The following is a 21,187-nucleotide window of genomic DNA, read 5'->3' on the forward strand; positions in this document are numbered from 1 at the left end:
CAGATGTCTGCAAATTCAGCATCTGTTAAAGCACTTTCACAGCCTCTCCTCGGGGGATTTAAAAACCATATTCCAGGAATTTAACCCAATTTTTCAAATGTACTAATTCACATGATTTGATTGCCCAATCAAAAGTAGAACAGTATAATTAAATCACGTGAAGATAACATGACTGATCTGGTAAAGATGTGACGTCTGACATTGCCCATGCTACCTCTGTTGTCATTCGGACCATCACCATATAAGAACAGGACAGAAATAAAAATGAATGAGTGCCTGAAACCAGTGATGTCATCTGCCAGATTTATCCCTGCCAACTTAGATAACTGCACAGGAGCTAGTGTCCTTGAGACAGAGTGCTCACAGAATAAGCCCAATGCATTAGTGTCAAAGCCTTGCAATGGAAAAGCTAAGGACACTTTTCAGAAGACACAGCTAGTGTTTCTTTGCAATGCACCGGCCAACACAGTGAATAAGGAAGCTTGTAAAGATAGCACTGAAGAGGTCAAAGCTCTGTAAATAAACAACGCCTAATTTGCTCTAACGCCAATTGACTAGAATGAGCGTTTAAGCTAACACAAGGCTCATTTGGAATCAGTTGCGCATTCATGTCAAAATTTGCATAATGCATCCAAGAGGACCTTTTTTCCCCCCACCAATAAGGGGTAATGGAAATTCCGGTCAGTGTTTGGACAGGCTGAATCGCGGCGCGTGGACTGAATGAGTGTATACCATGTTGCACTCGTAGAGATTTGGACCTGCCCCCCTTATAACCCCCTGGGGGGTAGTTGAGCCTCGCGGCGTTGTATGAAGAAGAAGAAGAAGAAGAAGAAGAAGAAGAAGAGGGGTAAGAGGACGCAGTGCGTTACTGGTGCGCGAGCTCGCGCTTCTCTCCTCTTTCCACCGTCGGGAGAGACTCATTGTTCCTTGACGTCACCGCTGAGCGCGAGCCTGCCGCCGCCGCCGCCGCTGCTGCTGCTCTCAAACACGTCTTTGTTATTCAGGGCTTTCTATCGCACAGAGCCGGCGACTCGCAAAATACGGAACCAGGCATTCCTCCTCCTCCTCCTCCTCCTCCTCCTTTCCTCTCCTCTCGTGGCTTTTCGAGGGGGATCACGCTCGCTACTTGATTGCTGCTGTAACGCGATCATGTTACACCAGAATAAAATCTGTCATCGGTTTAACAGTAATGACGTCAGTCCTTGTTCAGCTGTTACACAAGATACAATGTGTCAAGACGGTAAATATGAATCACGTGGCCATGGACAATCAGTTATTATTATAGCCTAATCTTTCCACTTTCCAACCAAACCAATACACTAACATGATTATTTAAGAAAAAAAAAGTGTTTAATTTTGTTATTGCACAAAAGCAATAATTTACCTAATAATAATAATAATAATAATAATAATAATGATGATGATGATGATGATGATGATAAAAAGCTATCCTGAAAGGCGTGCTGAATGGGTGATTAGAAAGGCAAAACCAGGAGAGCGGAAGTGGGGGACTCGAGCAGGATCAGTGAGGCGGCAGTGCGCTCAGTGTCCTTATGGAGAACACTCTGGGACGCGTTTTGTTAGCAACCGCCAAGCATGGCTGTGGTAATAGAATAGCCCGTGTAATTTGACACTTCAACTTGCCGTGCTCTACGCTAGTTGATTCAGGCAGTCGCACTCCGGCGAAAGCCTTGTGCGCCTTTTCCCTACTGTTTTGCAAAGTCTAAAGGAGGAAAAGAACAAGCTGGGCGGCTGAGGAGGAGGAGGATTTCCCCCGGAGTCGCGCTCGGATCTGATCGGAAAGTAAGTTCCGAGCCGTTTTCGCACCTCTCGCTCAGGTCCACGAAGCTTTTTTTTGTGCATTGCATTTGAATGTGTGCGTGTGTGAGACAGGGAGAGAGAGAGAGAGTGTGTGTGTGTGTGCGTGTGCGTGTGTGTAGCCTGCGAAGCTAGCTCCGATCTCAGCTAACAATGGAGCGGAGGCTTAAAGGATCGCTGGAGTGGAGCGTTTGAATCGTGGCCGGACTCGGCTTGCGTTTGTCGCCTGGCCTAAAGAAAAGCTTTTCCATGCAGGGCGCGATGTGAAACAACAGCTCGCTGATCGGGGGGATTTTCACTGCCCGCTTGCTGTGAATCAGGAAGGCGGAATGTGGCTTTTGTGGTGCTCCAGGCACCTTTATGATATTAGGAGCAATCCGCTTTTCCACGTTTCTAGCCGTGTGTGTGGTTTTTTTATGTATATATATATATTTGTGCAGATTAGGCAGGGACACACTGTCACGCGCTCAGCTGCTGCTTAGCACATTAGGTTAGGCGTTTGTAGTATTGTAGAAAAATGTGAGAGCCTCGCCATGCAGGCATGAGTGACTTTAACAGCCTGATCTATGCACGGCTATTCCAGCAGTGTATACTTCTATCACACCTAGATTATTTCTCCAACTCCATCCTTGACCCGTACACTGCTTTAAAGCATGTGCATGCAATAAATGTGCTATTTCCTGCACCAGCTCTGTCCCACGGCGCTCCGGCAGCACATCAGGCTGGTGTTGTAGCGCTAACACAGAGCTGCTTCATGCAGAAGACAAGTTGCATGGGTGATCCGGAGTGATCTGCCTGATGGATCGACAGGGCTAGGATCAGATCCGAGCTGAGCTTTAGCAGTGAGGAGGAAAGAGCGGCCTCTTCCTCTCTTGTTAGTGCCTTTCTGAGGGAATTTAGGGAAACATGACTTTCACCAGCAAGGCATGAAAGGGCAAGGTTGATTGAGGTGCACTATTGTTAGCCTAAAGCAACTTCATCTGATTCCTGAAGCACCACAAGTCCTGTCAGACCCAGTGACTAGAACTAATAAACCAGCCATCATGTGCAAATAGAATAAAATGCTGTTGTAATGCACAGTATATCATATAACAACTGAGAAGCCCCTGTCAGCTCTGAGCAATGTCTGTCTCTGCTGGTTTAGCATATTATTTTTCATCCAGAACACTTTTATTTTCACTCAGAGCAGTAACCTGTACACCATTAATACAGGCATTTTGCTCATGCTTTCTTTCTGCCAGACAATAGCCTGGCTACTTCTTAAGCACTGGACAATCTGAGACAATGTTTACATGACTGTGGATACTGATAATGGAAAAGCTTCCCTTTGCTTCACTTTGCCTTTGGTGCAAAGGTGAAAGGTAATTAGTTGTCATATGTATCTTATGTTTTACCTTTTCTTTTCGTCCAGGGACGGTATGACGTTTGCGTAGCCTATATTTATGTGGCACACACAAAAAAAAGTTTTCAAGAGTCAAGAATGGTTCTTGACAAACTGCTTCATTCTGGTTCATTCTCATGCTGTCTCTGTCAGCTTGTATTTCAAAACTCCTGGGAAATCTGAAGTGCGCATGTCAGTGAATGTGTGTGAGTCAGGAACAGAGAATGTGCACAGGAGAGTTTACGTTAGTCACTAGCGCAGACAGGGGCCTCAGGTCGAGGCTCAGCTTTACCGGGAGGCCTAGCACTACCAGCACGATTGTGCCATTCTCGTGTAAGGGTACGGGTTAAAAAGGAGTGGTTGGAGATTACAGATTTGGACTCGAGCTGAAAGAGCATGCTACTAGGTGTGTTATACAGGATAACATTACCTCAGCCTTTTATTGGTCACTTTTCTTTGCTCATTTGAGTGATGAAAAAGCAGCGTTCAGGGGCGGGTTTTATATATCAGATAATCGAAAGCTGAAGAGAAGGGAAGAGAATCTCAAACCTTTTGGAGCCAGGGACCCCTTTAACTGACATAAATTCCATGGACCCTCTAAGCACAGATTTTGTTAATGAACATAATCCAGCAATTCAGATATTTGTGTCCTTAATTCAGAGTGTACAGTACAATTTTAGCTATTTATTAGACACCAAACGAACACATTACGTCCAAGCTGAACATATTTAAGCCTGTTTTTGAGTTATTGAGGTTTGGATTAAACCAATTGAAGTGACCAGTCAAATCGGCTAATAACTATAGAAACACCATAATAAATATTTAAAAAAAAAAAAAAAAAAAAAAAAAAAAAAAGGACCCCTGGGGGGTTTCTGGACCCTACTTTGAGAAGCACTGTTCTAGATCTAGATCTTGTTGGAAGTTTAGATTAGTAATTAGTAATTGCATAGTAATTGCCTAGCAAACATGTACCTGAACCTTAAACAAGCACGTATGACAAAAACGAAAGAAACACGAACAACGTCAAATCCTGCTACTTTGATCTGAGAGTTGGATGAAAGTATATCTGTTACTGATTTATTGTCTGAAGCAGGGTTAAACGTGTTGACTACTACTTTAACTCATGTTAAGCGTTATTTTAATGCCTTATTGCCTCTAGACACGAGAGACCTGTTAGTCGTTTAAAACTGCTTGAACACTAATCAGTGTTTTGACAGGTTGACATTTAACTGTTAGTGCACTATTGTGGGGAGTTGTGAAATAGTTGGCTCGTGTTTATCCATCGCAGAGTAGAACAGCCTACTCGTCACCAGCTGCACACACCCACTCTCGAGCATAAGTCAGACTTTGTGTCTGTTTGCATGTGCTCCACAGGGGATTTGTACAGCAGTTTCATTCCTATTGACAAGTGAAGTCAGACGCAGTTTATAACCCAGTCACTATTTCACACATGTGAGAGTTCTATAACAATGAAGAAGGCTTTTTATTGCTGTGTAATAAATAAATAAATAAATAAATAAATAAATAAACAAATAAATAAATAAATAAATACCCTTAGAACAGGAAATCTCTCAAAACCTTTTTTTTATGTATTTTGTTTTCTTGAGGCTTCTATCACATTAAGTATTTTCACCTTGTAAAGCACAATTCTTTTAAACAGCAGGTTTAAATACATCAGCACCTCTTGATTTCTTGGATGTCCCCTGACAGTTTATTGCTTTGCTGAAGCCAAAAGAGACAGGAGCTCCTTCTTTTGCATTCAATCAAAAGAGAGTTCACGTCCCCATAAGAATGTGTTGTTGTCGGCGGCCTCCAGCTGTCAGCCTGACAATATGACCACACAAGCTTTAGGATGTGATGGGCACAGCATTAGCAAGCTTGTGCCACTCTGAGTGCTTCGCCCTCGGATAGAGACTTCCAAAGCCACGCTGTCATGGGCTCATGCATGTTTGATTTGACGTTCTTTGAAAAATGAACGTGGAGGATGTCACAGGGAATGTATCCCATTTCTGTCAGCAAAAGAGCAAGAATCGTGAATCCTAAATGACACCCAGCTACTCTCGCTCAATATTTGAGCTTGCAGCTTGGAAGCTGTGGCAAAATGTTCTGCCGCACTCAAGATTTCACCTGATCACAAGCAATTACTTTTCGTTTTTGGGATAGCTCCCTGCTCTTTCCTCTAACTGCTGTGTGTCTTGCAAATCCATCCTGAGTAAAACAAACATATTGCGCTCAAACGGTTTCCTTTTGACTACGACAAATTCATTGAGCCATGTTCTCCGTGTCAAGCCGTTTGCCCTGCTGCTCTATTCATGTTCACTTAATAGACAGCTGTGAGTTGGAGATCAGGCACAGGAAAATCAAATGCTGTATTTTAGGCGAGCGCTGTCTTCTGGGAGGATTGATTTAGACTAGCGCTTCATTTAGAGAGACACAGAGCTGCTAGTGATAGTGTTATGTATAATGTCGATTGCTCTTGATTGCATAATATAATCTCTCACTGAGAAACACTTGAACACTTGACACATAGGTGTTGAGAAAATAACGCTGGTTACTAAGTCTTTTGTGACCATTCAATTTTATGAATTATAGCTAATTAATACATGCAGTGTTGCTGAAATAATATGTTTATAAAGATGTGCCAGGATCATGTTTGTTGTCTTTAATCACCTGAGAGAAATTTTCATTATGAAAATATAAAAAAGTAACACATGAGAATTAAATGTGGGGCTCGTTTAGAGATGGTTGCTGTAATTTGATTGCCTAGTGTTGTCATTAAGAGGTTTATATTCTTATTCTCCCATTTTGTGACTTTTTCTTTATTGCTTTTTTGGTATTTTTTCAGAGATTTTAAATTTTTAGATATTTTAACCCTAACCCTAACCACAACCCTAACCCTGTTTTAAATGCTTAGATATATAGAAGTCAAGTGACTAGTCAAGTTTTTTTTAATTATTATTATTATTATTATTATTTTTTTTACATTAAAAACATACAGCCGACAAATTGATGGGGTAATTCTGTGGGATTAGGGATGGGTGAAAAACCTTTCAGGCTTTAGGGAATGTATTTGACGGTGGCATCATCCACCCTATTAATGTTTGGAAGGAAGATGAAATTGAAAATCTTCCACAGTTTTTTCAGCTCTAGAGAAAATCGTGTATGATTATTTTGTAATGTCTCTTTCTAGAGGCTATGTAAATGTGAAATTCTAGGTGAAAATAGCACAACACAGTCATTGTTTTTTTTTTTCGATAACTTACATTTGCATGCTTTCATTCACACTGTGCTCAAAAAGCAGCACCTGCTAAACACATCTCCTTTCATTTAATATATTGAAATGTTGTTTTGTGTATTATCATATGGAAAGCCTTGAGCGTGTCACTTGTTGGTGTGTGAGGAGATTTTCTCCATCACCAAGAGTGATGGCTGACACTAAGAGGGAGGTCCAATTACATTCAGCATGGCCTCAAGGGATACATACGTTTCTCGTCTCTGACAAAACAAATTAAGCAGAATTTACTAAGAACGTTTGTTATTTTCTATTCAAATTTTGACGATTCGTATCATAACACCTACCTCGACACTGTGGCATTTTAGTAAGGTGAACAAAATGAAAGCTGAAAGGAAAGCAGCCACAAGGTGTCACGTAAACCTGACAAATGAATTCTGGTAAATGAAATTCAGGCCACATCCAGTACAAAATCATTTCTGCTATTACATTAGTGGCTATTAACTTCCCAAAAAAGGAAAGGAAAAGCCTATTTTATCTGACAATTCTTATTCAACAACTCTTTTTGCACAAATGCATTTCAAGCGTGACAGGTTCAATGCAGAGCTCATGAGGCGACAGCCGTAAGAAACCGAGACACGTTCATGTATTCCTGGTGCAGTCTCAACAACAGATAGAGCATAATAAGCCTAGAGAAGTGTAAATGAATGTGTGTGTGTGTGTGTGTACGAACAAATTGACATGTGATTGCAAGCAGCACTTCCCAGGTAAGTGCAGGATTGTGCAGTTGTTAATAACTGTCCTGTAAGCCTGGCTTTCGGTGCTCACTTGGTTCCCTCCCCTCTCCTTCATGCTCCCAGTGCAACTGTACTACTTCACACTCTTCTAAGCTCATGTCTTTTCATTTTTCAGCCTGGGCTTTTTAGATAAAGAGCCACATTTGGAACCTCAGTGTGAAAATATTATAAAATGGAATGTCTAGCAAGCAGTTTTTGCTGAGCTGAAGTGCAGCCGTGGGCTGATCTAATGCCGCATGCATTTTATGATCCTCTGGTTTTCAATTTTTATTCATACAAATGAAAAGGAGTGACATATGTGCTTAGCCACGTTAAAACAGGTTTTCTAGAGTTGTAGCATTTTAAACCAGTTTTTTGTATTTACCACCAGGCCAGTGTTCCCACTGAGCTCGTCCCTCTCATCCCCTCTTAACAGTGGCTCCAGTCTTAGTGCATGCTTTCTGTATTCCTTTTCATACCGCAAACAGATACCTGATTGTCACTCAGTGACAGACGAGAGAGCGACTGTGCTGTGCTCGTTCCCAATCTGAATGCAACTGCTTGTGTTTTTTGAGAAACACAGACCACAGTCTGCATAAATCACCACAGATATTCAAACATAGGCCGTATCAGAGGGGTACGGGTACGAGTGTGCGCAAAACACACATACATTAAATACCAGCTTTTAGTGTTAAACTGTAGCCACTGGATATAGCAAATTCGCGTTCTGTATACACTAGAGCTGATCAATATGATGACAGTATCGACACATTGTGAGACTTTTCTGATAACTGATTAGAAGCAACTGGTTAGGTGTTAAATTTGTACTGAATCTTTACAATTGTAAAATGTTAGAATTTTGTATAGATTGTTTATGTTCCCTTATTTTCAGTCTTAATAAATTGTGTAGGACATTAAATAAAAATTAAACTCAGTTCTTCACAGCAGCATGACTGCTTTAATGGTTGCCTAAATATTGTATATTGCTGAAATGTCTGGATGATATAATATCGATATCTTTATAATATTGATAAATTATGTCACAATACACTTTTTCTGAGATGTCATGAATATTATGATATATTTTTTAAAATTAAATTTCTGTATTTTTTTGGAAATAATTAAAAACTGCCTGGAAGAAGCTGATGTTAAAATTTGTCCTTAATCTTTAAAATTGTGAAATGTTGATTTTTACAGATTTATAGATTTTTTTTTTCATTTTAAATAAAATAAACTATTGCTGTTTTAAATATTAAAAATAAAAATAAATACATTTTTGTAGCCATTACATATCACTGAACAGACTTTTTTAAAAAAAAAAATAAAATGCAACACCTACACTCTTGGGCAAAAAAAAAAAAAAAGGTCAAGCCCAAAACAAAATGGCAAATATTAAACTTTTAATGGTCTTAACAACAAATCATTGGTCAGAAAATTAGCAAGAATTAAACAAATGCCCTTCTGAGAGCTCCTGTGCCACCATTTTTTTTGTGGAAAAGCTAGAAATGGGGAAATTCACTTATGTAGCCTTCTTGTAGGCAAAGATAAAATCATGGTAATGATTAAAATGTTTGATGTAAAATTCAAACTAACACACATATGAATGCACAATATTTTCCAAAAATATCTTCTGAGATATTTTTTTTTTTCTTAAAAGATTAGTCATTATTTGGTTATCTGCCACACCTGATGAAGGCCATCAAGGGTCACGAGACTTAAACATTTAAAGAAATCATTTAAATGTTTAAACATTTAAAGGGAAAAGCTCTTCCTATACTAACTTCCTTTATCTTTTTGTTTTATCTCATCTTAATTCCCTGAAGAATGATTTGTTGTTAAGACCATTAAAAGCTTCATATTCTGCCATTTTGGGCTTGGCCCATTTTTTGCACAGGAGTGTATACATCATGATACATATTGTCTGTCATAGAAATGCCTTTGAGTTTGAGAATCCAGATATTTTGCCATATAGCCCACCCCTAGTGTACACTAGCACACTGTGTGATACATACACTGACACTTGGCAACAGTTTCGATGTGTTGAAAAGGATATATCCCTACTGTTCATTTAAACAAGGAAAACCACAAAACCAAGACCACTCCCTGTGTTTGTTTGACAGGTGTGGCTAAAACTAAAATGGTTACTAGGCCTAGGCTGTGCAGGAAGGATACACTTTATGCTCTGTAGCTGGAGTATCTGCAAAGCGCCAGCATGTCTTCTTTTTTTTTTTTACCCCAGTCAAGCAGGAACACACCTGATGCAGCTCATCAGTTGTTTGAAGGCCGAGACCAATTGATTAAACAAGTGGAATCAGGTGTGACTCCTTCTTTGGTTTTAATGACAACCTGCAGCCACAAAGGCTCTTGGCAGATAAAATTGCAAACCACTGACTACATTCAGTGCCGTATAGTGATGTAAGCATGTACAGTGCGCTGTATAGAGTACTTTACAGTACTGTGCACTCAAGGAGCACTTTATTAGGAACGTCTGTAGACCTAGCCATTCATGCAACATCTGATCAGCCAGTCACGTGGCAGCAGTACAGTGCATAAAATCATGCAGTTACAGGCCACAAGATTCAGGTAATGTTCACATCAACCATCAGACTGGGGAAAAAATGTGATCTCAGTGATTTTGACCGTGACATGATTGTTGGTGCCAGACAAGCTGGTTTGTGTATTTCTATAACTGCTGATCTCTTGGGATTTACACACACAATAGTCTGTAGAGTTTACTCAGAATGGTGCAATAAAGAAAAAAAAACAGCCAGTAAGCGGCAGTTCTGCAGACAGAAACGCCTTGTCGATGAGAGAGGTCAACGGAGAATGGCCAGACTAGTTTGAGCTGACAAAGGCTACAGTAACTCAGATAACCACTCTGTACAATTATGGTGAGCAGAAGAGCATCTCAGAATGCACAACCCATCGAACCTTGAGGCAGATGGGCTACAACAGCAGAAGACCACATCGAGTTCTACCAAAAATGGACATTTGAAGACTGGAAAAATGTAGCCTGGTTTGATGAATCTCGATTTCTATGGGGCACACAGATTGTAGGGTCAGAATTTGGTGCTGGTTTCCTGAACATGACAATGAGTTCAGTGTTCTTCAGTGGCCTTCACAGTCACCGGATCGGAATCCAATAAAACACCTTTGGGATGTGGTAGAATTGGAGATTTGCAGCATGAAAGTACACCTGAAAAATCTGCAGGAATTGTGCGATGCAATCATGTCAACATGGACCAGAATCTCGATGGAATGTTTCTAACAGCTTGTGGAATCCACGCCAATGAGAATTGAGGCTGTTTTGAGAGAAAGGGCAGGCTCTATCCAGTATTACTATAGTGTTCCTAATAAAGTGTTTGGTGAGTGTATAGTGTCATACAAGTAAGGTGTTAGTGAATGTGATCGTGGACGTAGAACGTTCAGCAACACAGTATAAGATACCTTATAGCTCAAATGACAGTAGGGAGTGGTTTGAGGAGGAAGAAATTTTAGTGATGGCAAAGTTATAAATGCCACTCCATTTACATCCTGTTCAGAATATGGAACTACACTGTGTGAAAGATGAGCAGTGAAAAACGTGTTGAAGTAGCTCCATTAGATCGATTTCAAAATTGTTCTGAAAGCAAGTCAAAGCACTGTGAAGAGATCACCAAGGTTAGAAGAAGACCTTCAAAATACTGAAAAACCTTTTTTGATTGTGCATTTATATTTACTCAGCTGAAAAATCCAGCTTAGCCTGATCAGCTAGCAGCTACTAAACCACCGGCTGAGCTGCTCAAACTGGTAGACCATCTTTACTAGCTGGTCAGTGCTATTAAAAAGGAACATGATACATGATAGAAAAGATTTTTTAAGGAGAATAACCCAAAATTTAACAATACAAGTTAGAAAATGTAAAACTTTCATTGAGAAAGCTTGAGAAAAACTTACCAGTAGATAAAGATGGTCTACCAGTTTGAGCAGCTCAGCTTGTGATTAGCAGCTGGATTTTACAGGATAAACTCAGTTTTGGTATCTATTAGTGGTAATTATATATAAAAAAAGTCTTTAATACTATATTTTTATCATCCTTTTTCCACCAACATGGTGCCGTTGCTTGTTTTTGTGTCTCAGTCAACACCAAAATGCTACTCGTCTGGAACCAAACACCATGATGGGGCAAATCAAATACTTTCATGACAGCCATTAAAATAAAACTTTAGCAGTACATGAGGCTTTGAACATTATTGCTGATAACATTGATTCATACTTGCAGTCTTCAGTGTTCAAAGAAGGAAACAAACCATTTTACTGTCAGTTGTAACTAAATAGGAGCTGCATTGCTAATACTAATGCTAACAAAGCTTCTTTTGAGCACCTTTTTTCAGAACATGCAGGATCATGTAATAAAAATATGTCCTATCGTGTAATCGTTGTCTTTTGTGATATCCTTGTGGTGATTGTGTAATAGTTAGGCTTTTAAATGTCTTAAAAAGGTTTGCTGGTTCCATGTACCAGCACCTTGTAAGTGCACGAGTATATTTAAGAACGTTAACGTTTGAAAAAGTGTGTTTGAAAAATACTCATAGTGAACAAAAGTGCTGTAATTACCATGGCTGTGTGTTAGAAATGATGCGCTGTGACTCAAAAAGTATTTGTTATTAGCATTCTTTTTAATGAACTCTAAACTAGTAGATAATGATCTTTATAGTATAAATATTCTCTTTGCTATTATATCTGCAAGAAAGGTTACTGCTAAGACCTCACAGATTGGTGTTTCAACCCCATGCTGTTGTCTTCCTCAGTGAGCTTTGGAAAGTGTGTGGATACATTTATACAGGCTTTCTTTCTCAACAAAGCTTTGCCAGTTGTGTTGGTGTCAGTGAGCTGATGGCATGGCGTGTGTGTGTGTATGTGTGTGTGTTGGGTGTGTGTACTGACTTTGCATCTGCACTAAGTGGTCACCAGGGACGCATGGCACATGCCAGCTCGAATTTACACTGTGGCCGACAGATGAGAAACAGCCTGATCAGAAATAACAGTCAGATCCTCTTTATGCTCACTCCGGTCCTGATTATGGAAAAGCAAAGTGCCTTTTTCAGGGCATCTTGGGCATCTATTTGATGTAATTAAATGTTACTGAAGCCACTTTGCTTAGTCTGACCCTGTACTGGCTTATGAGACTTGGTGCATGGTTGTCTTTCTGATTTTCACTGGAATTCTTTTGACTTTGGAACGCTGGAATGGGGAAACTCAATCTGGCTTGCCCTGAGGGCTTCTGCCGGTTGAGTATTCCCACCCAAATAGCTGCCAACACCCATGCAAACATTTTTGTAGGTCTGCTTACAAGGAAGGGGGAGAACCCTGAGCCTGCGTCACACCAATGCCATTGACTACCCCAGCAGGCAAGCCCGCTTGTTTATTAGGGTTGAAGTGGGAGAACTAAAGCTGGTGGAATAGATGTTCATGGGGGCCGCAGCACATGAGTCTACTTCACCATTTATTAGCATGAAAGCTGACAAAGAGAGAGGCAACATGTATGGTTATTTATTTAAGCCTATTCTAATGGGCTTTTTCAATCGCACAAGCAACATGCCTAAGAAATCAGTAGAGCTAATTTCTTAAAAAAAACTTTGTAGATTCATTTTTTTGTTTGTAACGTGCAATAATTATATTATATCATTTTATTATTATTAATTAGGAACAAATTAGGCCGCCTGCACGAGATAAGCGCCCTTTTTATCAAAACAGTCCACACAAAAATTTAGCCTGAAAGACAGAAAGTATGATATTTTAATCCTTGCTGCTTTTCATTGATTTTTGACTTTCCCCCTGTGATGCTCTTGCTTTCAAAATCTGTTTGTAGCTTAAGAAAAATCCCCAACAAATGAACAACAAATGAGTAGGTGCTGTTTTTATCCATCAAGGTCAGTTATTCTGTTTGTCTATAATAAATAAAAATGGTTTATTTAGGTAAAGGAATAACTGTTTTGTTGCGTATTGACCCTTTTAATGAGGCGGCGTAGCCTGTGTTGTTAGCTGCAGCTGGTGTCTAAAGAATTAGCACACGTGACTGCCTTCTGGCCTTGCTCCATCAGCTCGACACATATTGAGCAATGAGAATGGCTGGATTTCTGGAAAACCTTCCAGATTTACTCAGCACTGCTGCGAGGGTCTGTCACTAAAATAAACTTTAACAAGTAGCATTCCCTGTCTCTGGTTTTTATTATTAGTCTTTTTTATTTTCTTTAAGGAATTGGGGAGGCTTAGAGCTTGTATGTGTAGTGTGACTCCTATTATTTTGCTGTGTGTGTGGAGGGGGGTTGGCAGCAGCAGTCACGTGAGCAGTAATTGTATTTGTGTTGGGTTCCTTTCAGGCTGTCGCCGTAAATCTGTTTGACTCGTCACTTTGTAAATCATTACGATGGCTAAAAGCCTTTTTATTTCATTTAAGGGGGGAGTTGTTGCTCTTCTGAGCAATTATATTTTTGTTTGCTTGTTCTTTTTTGCCTTTGCTAAGGATATTATTAGCGTTAACATTTCTGGCAGTACCAGTAATTAGCGGTGCTTTGTTTACTTTTTTTTCTTTTTTGCCATATTTTCAATGACTATTATATCATTATATGCACCTACTAATTGTAATGCATTTTTATTTAGTTTGCAACAGGACTAATCACTAAATCACATCAATTGCTTTCTCTATAGTGATGCTGATGCTGTGTCTGTATAATTTCACTGTTTGTTTAGTTTATTATGAGGCATTGAAAGCAGTTAGATAAATAATTAGATACTAATTTATTTTTAACATTAAAATAACATACAGGTAATTTGTTCCTGCTTTGGGCTAACTGTCAAGAGTGAGATTTTACTCACCAGACTGGTTCTTGGCTGTCAGAAACATGACAGAGTACATCACTTCCTGAAGATCAGCCTTGTTTGTTGTCTGATAAACATCTGAGAGCTCCTCTCTCCTCTCCTGTGCCACTCGTGCCTGGCATCATGCACCGCACCAGACATTTATCACCCCATGTTGATGTTCACCGACGCTCACAGCAGCGGACACTGCGAGATTAAACTCTGTGTTTCAGTTTAGTTTTGGAAGCGAATCATTGATTTTTTCACATGTTGCTGCCTGTAGTTCACCACAGGCATGATGCAAATGCCAGTGAGAAATTTGTTAGTATTGAAACTGATCAGGATTTGATGGGTTGTGCATGTAAAAATGATGTCCATTTTTGTTCCATTTCATGTACAGTTGCATGTCATTTAACATGCTGGATCTAAATCTCCTTATGTTTTGAAAGTCACAGATGCATTTTCATCTCCCTTGAGTCAGTATTTATTATACTGACTGTTAAGTACACAGTCTTACTAATAACATACTGATAATGACTGCTCAAAGCTCCAGCCATGATAAACATTAAAAAACATTGATTTTGTTTTATACTTTGCATGAGTGGTTTAAGTGGATAAAAACAAGGCCAGTTAAACTGTAATGAGCGAAGTGTAAAGTCAGAATCACTTAATACGTTCCAAAGGTGTCACACTGACTTTGCTGCTGTGGCTTGCTTCATTAGAAGGAGGAAATAGGGCTTATAGCATATGGTGTGACGTTACTAATTGTGGAGGTGTGATGCTTCCTGGTTCATTGTGGCAGTGGAGACCTTGCAGTCTAAAAAAAGGGTGAAGGAATTTCTCACAAGAGCATGGCGGACAGAAGTGCTGCTTGATGTGAGCCAAGTTGAAACCTCAATTCAGGACTATTGGCTTTAGAGCTGCCACAGTGTTTCTTATGAAAATAAATTCTCAACTACATTACAAGTGATTTGTAAATCTCTTTGACTTCTCGAATATATTTCAGAATTTATCTGCACAACTGGCGGAAAGCACACCTTTCATTTTTATGTTGTTTTGACAGCATTTACAGTATGTGTTTTCAGCACATTTCTACCTCATTTGCTTTAAAGACTTAACAGGTGATTAATATTAAAAGCGCTCTATTACAGACATTATAAAATCGGAACGTAGTAGACTGCTGCGTCCCAATTTAGCCAATGTAGCGGGAGATTTGATGACTGCCACTTCTGGGAATTATTTCACTGTTTGTTTAGTTTCATATGAGGCATTGAAAAGCAAAAAGCAGCGCAGACAGATTACACTTAGGCCTGTCATTCACAGGTGCAGCCTTTCCCTTATCTGATAACTAATTAAGTCATGACACTTGTTTGGCAAAAGAGCCAGATCCTGATGGATTATGAAATAATTATATACAGCGTTCAGAAAAAAGGAGCGGCAAGATCAATATTGTATGTTTGCTTAAGCATTTTGCTAGGTAGCTAAAATGTAGAAATTCATGTCTGCTGCATAATGTACGAGCTGAGGAATATCTCTCACACAGTGGTGATGTCTTGGATTATCACTGAACACAGCTGAAATAGTCATTTATTTATTTATTTGGCAACTTTTCCATATAAAATTGTCTGTAATAATGCTACTTTACATGATATAATTGTTTTATTTAATTTATAGTAAAGATGAAATCTTGTGGTTTCCTCTATATAGACTTTAAATAACAGTTTGGACAGTTCTTTGTATCTGTTATGATTTTGTGGTTTGTTCTCAGTGATTGAAATGAAATTTCTATATAGTGCACAAGATAAGCAATGTTGGCAAATTTAAACAAGGAAACGTTGCTTGTTTTCTTCTTGATGCCACAGTGACTGCTACTTCCATTATACCCTGCATTTGACTGTGACCGAAATCAAATAAATAAGCATGACTGGCTGAGCGCCAAGACCGAGATTACTGGCATAGGGATTGCTGTCAAAAACATTTTGGATGATAATTAGTAGTAGTCTATCATTGCTGATTTTGCTTCCTAAAGCTGCATTTTATAAAGACATTGCTTTGACCTGTTTTGTCTAGACGATATGTAATAAATTGGAGTAAACACTGCCAAATATAAAATATTCTAACCCAGATTTTCTCATTTACTTAATAAATTCTCAGTGAATGATTCAGAGTATGTGTGTTTTCCTAACCTATGATTAATAAGTCACAGGCCTCCAGAGCAAATCTTGTCCACTGAAAGTGTACGAGCTCTGGATGTCGAGTCTGAGACTCTTACTGGTTTGTGTAATGAGAGAACAGCACTCTGCCAGAAGGATACATTTAAAATTCATAGCCATGAACACTTCATAAACAGATGTGTTATGTTTGATCATTCTCAGCATATTTCTTCCATGCATTTCAGATATGATTGCCTTATTAACCAAGCTGACCTTTAAATCACACTGCTTGAAAATGTTACTGAATCTCTTCCCTCATAGGCCTCGGTGGACTGCGAAATGTTAGGTATGTGCTGATAGGATCTCAACAAAGTTGACACTGAAGCTGTACAAAAGTGCACTTGCCCATTATCCTGAATGAAAGGTCATTTGGTGGTTGGAAGGAACAAATAAGAGGCAATAAAAAATAGGTTTAGATGTCATTTCTAACTGCGGGCCAAATCAATGGTAGGAAAGAGGGAGAGCTTGCTCAGAGAGAACCGAGATCCAGGGTTTCTCTGACATTTCTGAAGGGATTCCCAGTGTTCCAGTTTGCTATCAAACTTTTCTATCAAAACTGCGGGGTTTTTGCAGTAGCTTTTTTTTGTAATACATGATTGCTGTGTTATTCCTGCATTAATTCAGAGGTCCTTAATGCATATATTTTTTTTCGAATATATTTCCCACATACCTGAGGCAGGTAATTACTGATGTCCAGCTCATGCTGATCTAATTTATTTGTGTTGAAAGCTGGAAGAGATCGTAATGTTAAGTTGTTGGGAGATTCAATAACTGTTGTAGAAGCATATGAAAGGTTCCACTGACTACCGTCTTTATCCATGTGTCATCAAGAGGGAAGGGATAACGAGAACTGATTATTGTACTTATTCCTTTTTTTTAAGAAATCACACCACATTTTAACATTTCATGAAATTCTATGTTTAATCATTTCCTGAAATTTTTCATGTCCTTGAAAATAAAGAGCTGACCATGATCCTGAAATACAGACATAGAGCTTGTCTCTTTTGTACACCAAGTTTAATTTAGGTTTCTGTGTCTCCTGAGGTTCGGTGACTTGCTCAGATGGTGAAAGCTTGGTTTTCATTGTCCCTGGCTTTCTGGCTTTTGATGTTGTGATGCCGGTGCAGAAAGCACTCACATGTGGACCCTAATTGGGCAAAAGGCACATTAGGACTTTGCACTGAGCCCTTGTGTTGCATTACAGCGAGTAGGAGTGAGACACACCATGCAGTTTGATTACATTTGTTGTCTGCTGAAGCCATGACCTATTATTTTGGAAGCATTCATTTGGAAGCTCATTCCTGAGCCAAATTTAAAAAAAATTTCCTCAGTGATTTGGAGTGTGATAGTAAACATCTCACACTTTGTAAGCGTGAAAGCTTGCAAATAATTTTATTCTGAGAACTAAATTGTTAGTTGTGTTACTTAGATGTGTTTGGTTGATATTGAATGTTGGTTCTTCATTTCCTGATCGGTTCTTTAATCTGCAAAAAGAGGTATTTGGTGAACTTAGACATATTTTTATGAGAAAAAAAAGTAAAAGTACTTGTCAAGTGGTCTATATCAGGGCTTGTTTTTAAATTTAGCATGGATTTTGTTTGATTGAGATAATATTTCCTAATTTACCAGGGAGTGTTATTTCCTGGTGAGTAGCCCTTCAAATTAAGTGAGATCCAAGTGTAAGCCCTCCACCTTCAAGTGAGATCTGATACTTGAGGGAGTGAAGTGTTTTCGATGGAAACCGCATGAATGATTGATAAAAGGAGCAGAGCTGCTTAAAATCTTCCTGCTCCTACGTTATCAATAATTCAAAGCACTTTTGGTGGCCCATGAAATATCAGTCACCAGTTTGAAATCTCAAATTGATAGTACCTGTCAAAGGAATTAGTGGTTTGTAGTTATTTTTTTCAGAAATGTAAATTACACCCGGGGTGAAAGTTATTAGTTTTCTCCTCACCAGTGTTTTAGGCTTGAAGTTGTGTGTGTGTGTGTGTGTGTGTGTGAGTTTTGATTAAGACAGGGAGAGCCCTTCTACACTAAGGCCTAGAGTAAGCCTCCGTGAATACATTGTTGCAGTTACGGCAAGATTTTGTAATTAACCTCAGCTGAACATTTCGAGTCTCGAAGGAATGTGACATGAAATGTGTCCTTTTAACCTCGTCATGTTGCGCCACGTCGCTAAGCACTCCCAACTTTCACATAATTTACTCAGAGGCATAATCATCAGTCCGGTGTGCTTGCTTTTACCTCTGGCAGTACACTGACAGTTTGACCTTTACCTCACGAGGAGCTGGAGACGTGTGTGCGTAGCTCCGTGCTGATATTTGTGTTTGTTTTGTCTTGTCTCTATGAGTAGTCACCAAGAGCCAGCAAGTAGAATAGAGCTCTTAACTTGTCAAATAAAAACAGTCTTTTGCTCAGTAATTACTATAAACTCTATGCAACACTTTTTTGCGCTATAGTCTACATTTTCAACCATGCATTCTATTAGCAAGGACTTTTTTTTTTTTTCTTCACTTGGGATCCCCTTTCCTCTAGGCTAATAGCAGGTACGCGCCGAGTCCCATCTATTTGCATTAACGTGGAAACACAAAGGGATCAGAGAGAGGAAGTTGCCTGTTGTAAACACAATGGCCTTTCCTCTGAGTTCTCATGATAATGTCCTGAGTGGCCTTGGGGCAGACGCTAGAACATTCCACTGAAGAGCACAGTAATGTCTTCCTGGCCTTTAGCCTGAAATGGCAGAGAGATGTGTGTTTGTGTTTTTGTGTGTGTGTGTGTGTGTGTGTGTGTGTGTTTGTGAGGCATATTAAGTCACTATGAAGGCCGTGGCTGGCTGGTGTATACTAACAAGCTGGAATTTCATGTCAGACTGCTGGGATGTTTGCGTATTTCATGTGTGTGTCTTACGGACTCATCCGCAGTGAGACAGAAAGGCTGTAGCATGGCCAGAGATTTCATGCTGGCTCTAGGAGCGCCTGAGGGATGTGCAGAATGTGTAGGCGCAAAAGAGCGAGTTGAGGATAACCCCCTCCTTTTCCATGCTGTAGACCTGATTAAGCATTGTTGTGTGTGCATTCCACCACTCACACCCTCAATTTAGGCACATAGTGCCAAGTAATGGCACAAAGATGATATATCTGTTTGTGAGCATTTCTACAAATTTCTCTATAGGTCTGTGGTTCTCAAAATTGGGTCTGTATAAAGCATATCCCGAGTATCTGTGATTTTTAAAAAAATTCTGTTTACTGTAGAGAAAATCACAACCCACCATTATTTAAGTTCTTATATTTATTATTGAGTTGAGCTTAATTTATTATTGAGTGTTAGTCCAGACTTCAATAACTCAAAACAAGTAGGCCTGTAAATATCAACTTGGGCCTAATGTGTTCTCCAAGTGGAAAGTTCAGTGAAAAATTCCATGACGCTCTTAAATAGCCGTTATTGTACACATTTAAATAATAAGCCTAATATTTGAATAGTTGGATTATGTTGATAAATATGTACTGAGGTAGTCGGTGGAATTTGTTTTATAGTTAAAGTGGGTCCCAGGCTGCTAAAAATGTGTGAGAACCCTGCTCTAGGTGATAGAGTTGATCTGTCTTTATTAGGATCCACATACTAATTTCTTAATTAACACCTTTCATGAAAAGTGTGCAAATTGGCTTTGTGTTATTGAGATGTGGAATTTTTGAATCTTGTTTCTAACAGAACAGAGCTACAGTTGTTGGCAGCAAGGACGACTGAGATCATTTACATCGTTTGACGTTAGCGGCCGTCACTGACTTTATTATCGCGCGCCTGTAATCAGCTCGCCTTGTCACTTTGCTGAAATATGGTCACACTCTTGTGTCAACAGCTAATACTAATATTATTCGCTTCCTCTCTCAAGCCTTTGGTAACATGCACATCCGCATGCCATCCGTTAGATTTACAGATGGAGATTAATTTTAATGCTAAGAATCGCACTCAAGTGTGATTCATGAAACAGAACTTGAAATAGTGCAGCTGACCTTTCCGAACACAGTCGATGTACTAGTGAGATAATCACCAGATTTCCTGATGTGAAAATCAGTTTGGCTTGTGTTTAGATTGGCCAAACCTTTCCTCTGTGTAGCACCGTGTCTCTCTGTTGTAGAAATAAAAATGTGTGAATTGCTTGATTTGGAATGTAAACTCACCCCTTAGAATTATAGGAAGCTGTCACCCAAAACTTGCAGCATGTGCTGGACTGTTTTGACACTTATCTAAATTGCCTTAGTTGTGATCCAGCGGGAATTTATTGTTTATCCTCGTCACTTGAGATCTGGTGCATCACTGAGTTTTAGCACGAGTGCTCTACAGCGTTTGGGGAGCTGCAGTGGACAGCGGTGAAGTTTATTAGCTTTTAAATTCATACCACAGGTCTTTTTTCACTGCATCAGGCACTGGTGTCGGAGACAGAGTGCACTGTGCTTTACATGATAAACAGCCTCAAAAATCGAGCTGCCGCAAAACTCTAATTTAAAGGCCGATAGAAGTGAGCAGGAGGTAAAGCATTAATGTGCTGCATGCTCACTTCAGCTGTGTACTTCCAGATAATGAGTCAGTTCAGACATCTTTCTACTCAGTCTTCATATGTGCACAGCTCAAAGAGCAGAACAGATCGACCTGTTATACACACATCGACATGTATGCATACTGTGTACACACACGAGCATGCACTAGGGCTCTTTAAAAGCAGGAACTGAAACCTGCCTGAAATGACTGCCATCACGGTGGCTATTAAAAGGAGTGGTGGTTGGAACTGATAAGCTCAGTTTGCTTATTGCGCAGCCTGAACATTGGGGGCAGAGGATTACTGCCACTTGTGTATATTTCTGCTGATGCATTTTTTATCCTTTTCTGTCAGGTGGTGCATATTAGAATAGCTTGGCTGGTGCAGAGC

The 21,187-nt window shown here is 39.6% G+C and overlaps 1 protein-coding gene across 7 annotated transcripts in view; it reads left to right on the forward strand.

The window, feature by feature from the left end:
• Positions 1 to 1,473: 1,473 nt before the first annotated feature.
• Positions 1,474 to 21,187, forward strand: part of zmiz1a (zinc finger, MIZ-type containing 1a) — a 113,303-nt gene continuing 93,589 nt past the window's right edge. For 3 of the 7 annotated variants that reach the window (XM_026935835.3, XM_026935819.3, XM_026935827.3), the window contains exon 1: positions 1,476 to 1,803. The gene's annotated coding sequence lies outside the window, so the exon portion shown is untranslated. Of the gene's footprint in view, positions 1,804 to 21,187 lie in introns of all 7 variants that reach the window. The other 4 variants (XM_053232591.1, XM_053232592.1, XM_026935804.3 and 1 more) reach the window with 2 other exon arrangements.

The sequence above is a fragment of the Pangasianodon hypophthalmus genome, chromosome 3, assembly GCF_027358585.1.
Source record: "Pangasianodon hypophthalmus isolate fPanHyp1 chromosome 3, fPanHyp1.pri, whole genome shotgun sequence".
In the NCBI taxonomy this organism is placed as follows: domain Eukaryota; kingdom Metazoa; phylum Chordata; class Actinopteri; order Siluriformes; family Pangasiidae; genus Pangasianodon; species Pangasianodon hypophthalmus.